The sequence below is a fragment of the Podarcis melisellensis genome (assembly GCF_964234715.1).
Source record: "Podarcis melisellensis genome assembly, chromosome: 1".
NCBI lineage: Eukaryota > Metazoa > Chordata > Lepidosauria > Squamata > Lacertidae > Podarcis > Podarcis melisellensis.
Window position 1 is genome coordinate 60707573 of NC_138528.1, and position 3440 is coordinate 60711012.

Below are 3440 nucleotides of genomic sequence, written 5' to 3' on the forward strand. Positions count from 1 at the left end.
TCCCCAGAGCGGCTAACAACAATAAAAGTAACACAGCATTCTAAAATCAATTCATTTTAAAATCAATTCAAAATTAAATTAAATTAATGGCAACCATTGGGCTAGAGTTCTGTGAGGATTACCAAAGGAGGGGGTCAGACTGTGCCTTAGCCAAAGCCCTGGCGGAACAGCTCTGTCTTGCAGGCCCTGCGGAAAGATGTCAAGTCCCGCAGGGCCCTAGTCTTGTGACAGACCGTTCCACCAGATCAGGGCCATGGCTGAAAAAGCCCTGGCTCTAGTTGAGGCCAGCCTAACCTCCCTGTGGCCCAGGACCTCCAAGATGTTTTTGTTTGAAGACCGTAAGGTCCTCCATGGGACATCCCTAAGATTTTGCACTCGTTGCATTTCAAGTTCCTGAAATAAAAATCAGATATGAAACCAAACTGGAGGGCTTTGAAAAAATGGCGGACGAGGTGGACCAGCAACAAACCACAAATACTGTAGAAGAGCCCTTGGATGTCATCAGGCTCAGTCTTGATGAACGAATTTATGTAAAAATGAGAAATGACCGAGAACTTCGAGGCAGATTACATGCCTATGACCAGCACTTAAATATGATTTTGGGTGATGTTGAGGAGACTGTGACAACAATAGAAATTGATGAAGAAACCTATGAAGAGATTTATAAATCTACCAAAAGGAATATTCCAATGCTGTTTGTCCGGGGAGATGGAGTTGTACTTGTAGCTCCTCCACTGAGGGTTGGCTGAAACCATGAAAAAAATGGTCATCGTTTCGAAAATGTTGGACCTCTGGACACTATCTTCTGATACCCTTAAACATTAAGATTCTGCCCCTAATTCTGAAAGACCATCCAAACCTGATTGTTGTGAAGGCGTAAGATCATTTGGCATATAAATTGATATAAGGTTTTTTTCTGAAATAACTTAAGTGCAGGTGTCGTTATGTTTCAAATCAGTGGATATAACAATTTTAGTTGCGCTTGTGGCCGCTGATCTTTTTAAAGAAATAAATCTGTTTGGGTTTTTTTGTAAAAAAAATAATAATTTAAAAACAAAGAAAGAAACCAAACTGGAAAAATATGCCTAAACATTTCAGCATCTGCAAAAAAACAAAAAGCAAAAAACACTTAAGCTCAGCCCACTCAACCAATTTAAATTCATTTAATTACACTTTTTGTAAAGAAGTTCACAGCTTTGTTCTTACCAGATGGAAACAGCCCCTTATGTGCTTAAATTATGCCCATAGCTATCTTATTTTCTGCTACTTTTCTTTTTCTTTTTCTCAGTGATGACTATTATGCATTTTTTTTAAAAAAAAATATTTCCAATAAACACATTATAAATACGGAGCAAATTGTCAGCTTTGTTAACTGCAAGGGGTAAAGGAAGCAGAAGAAATAGCTAGAGCATACATATAAAGGAGCTGGACACCTGCTCTGCGAAGTAGCCTATTTATAGATAAAGCTGCTAGCAGTGACATTGTAAAAAGAAAGTTCTCCTTTCCACTAACTAGGCATTTGTGGATTGTTGGTCATATGTCGGAGGATGAACACAACTCTTCGCATCTGAAAGAAGAATGATCCACAAAGCATTGCTTCATGTTGGCAATACAATCCATAGTTAACATCAGTGAGAGAGAGAGGGAGAGAGAGAGAGAGAGAGAGATGTGCGTGTGTGTGCCGGTACTCACCATGAAGTTGTTGCAGTAATTTCCACACTTTAAACATTTTTTTGCGGGGGGGGAGGTGCTGGTACTGTATACCTTTGAGCACTCCCAGAAAAAAATCCCTGGGCAACATCATCCAGATCAAGAGGAGCAGGTGACAGCAAAGGTTGCAAGGTTTTTAGCTGGGGCAATTAGAATAAGATCCATTATTTGACTATTGATCCAAACCCCCAATACAGTGGTAACTTGGTTTACAACCATAATCTGTTCCAGAGCTCCGTTTGTAAACCAAAAGAGGTTGTAACCCAAGGTGCACTTTCACCAATGGGGCCTCCAAAAAAATTGGTTCATAATCCAAAAATAGAAAGGAAAAAAGGGTTGTAATCCAAAAAAAGGTTGCAGTCCAGGACACGCACTTCTGGGTTTGACGTGTTTGTAATCCAAAATGTATGCAAACCAAGATGTATGCAAACCTAGGTACCACTGTATGTATTTTATATAATTGACTTTTTACCTTTATCCTCTGTATACCACATTTTGATTTATTGCTATGGCTGGTGGCTGATGCAAATATTCATTCATTCATCCAGATCGATTCAAATTGTCCTATTAAATCAAAGTATACACCTCAAGAGCCATTGGCACCATCTTGCTGCTTTTGCACCACCTCTTTGATGACATTCAAGATGGCGACCGGCACTCTACTAATGTGAGCCCGTTGATTTTATCTTTTTATCTTTTTATTCTCTCTTACCCCTTTTAAAGACTATTTTAAAGACTATCTTATTTCTTTTAAAGACTCCTTTTAAAGATTATTTTAATGAACATTGAGCCCAGATAAATTTAAGCACCTCACCGCGAAGAGTTTACAGGAAGATTCATGGGCTGTTCTCACCACAAGTTTGGAGGCACAGACGGAGCATAATTTAGTGTTATGCCGATAACCTTTGGCACACTACTCTTCCTTGAATAGGATACTTTCAAGGAAAATACTCCCTCGACTCTTTGAAAAACCTAGGGAAGATAGAAGAGCGAGGTAAAGGGAGAGATGACTCAGCAATTCAACAGCCCTGCTGAAGCGAGGAGGGGGGTTGGAAAACGCTGCAGAGAATCTGAGGATTTAGAGGAAATGGCATGTTTGCCCCTCACCAAGCAAACCAAAATCAGCGAATTCTTTCATGGAAAAACAAAGGATACTTTTAATATTCCAACCTCGAATAGCTTCTCTCCATTAGCAGAGATAATAGATAAGGAAACTACACCGAAGGAACTTTCCGCTAAACAACCCACTGACCCCCTAAACAACACCATCATGAGACCAAAAGGTCCCAAAAAGGTTCCAACTATTCAGGCGGAAGACTGCATCAGAGAACAAGAAAACCATCTCTCTGAATTACTACTTGAACACTCTACCACGCTAGACCTTGTGGCTAAAACCGTGGACTGTATCTTTAAGTACATAAGAGACATCAAAGGCTCTTTAGAGAAGATCATATCCTTTGTATCCCCAAAAGTTAATGTCAGCCCCGTAGACGTTTTACCGGAGGATAGGGCCGAACCAACACCCAGAGTACCTGCCCTACTGCGCTCAACTCCGCAGACTGGCTGCAAATTTGAAAATGAACAAACTATGGAAGATCTACACACCACATCTTCCTACAATCTTTCACTACAAGCCACTAGACTTTGTTTAATTATCCTCCCCTTCAAAGGTCAGGTTGTTAACTGGTCGTCTATACATGTCGCAAGAAGGCATCTAGCTGAGCTCTTGG

The 3440-nt window shown here is 40.3% G+C and overlaps 1 pseudogene across 1 annotated transcript; it reads left to right on the plus strand.

The window, feature by feature from the left end:
• Positions 1 to 433: 433 nt before the first annotated feature.
• LOC309367801 (U6 snRNA-associated Sm-like protein LSm3 pseudogene) lies at positions 434 to 1046 on the plus strand (annotated as a pseudogene). Its single transcript has one exon. The product of its transcript is annotated as a U6 snRNA-associated Sm-like protein LSm3 pseudogene (transcript).
• Positions 1047 to 3440: the final 2394 nt, after the last annotated feature.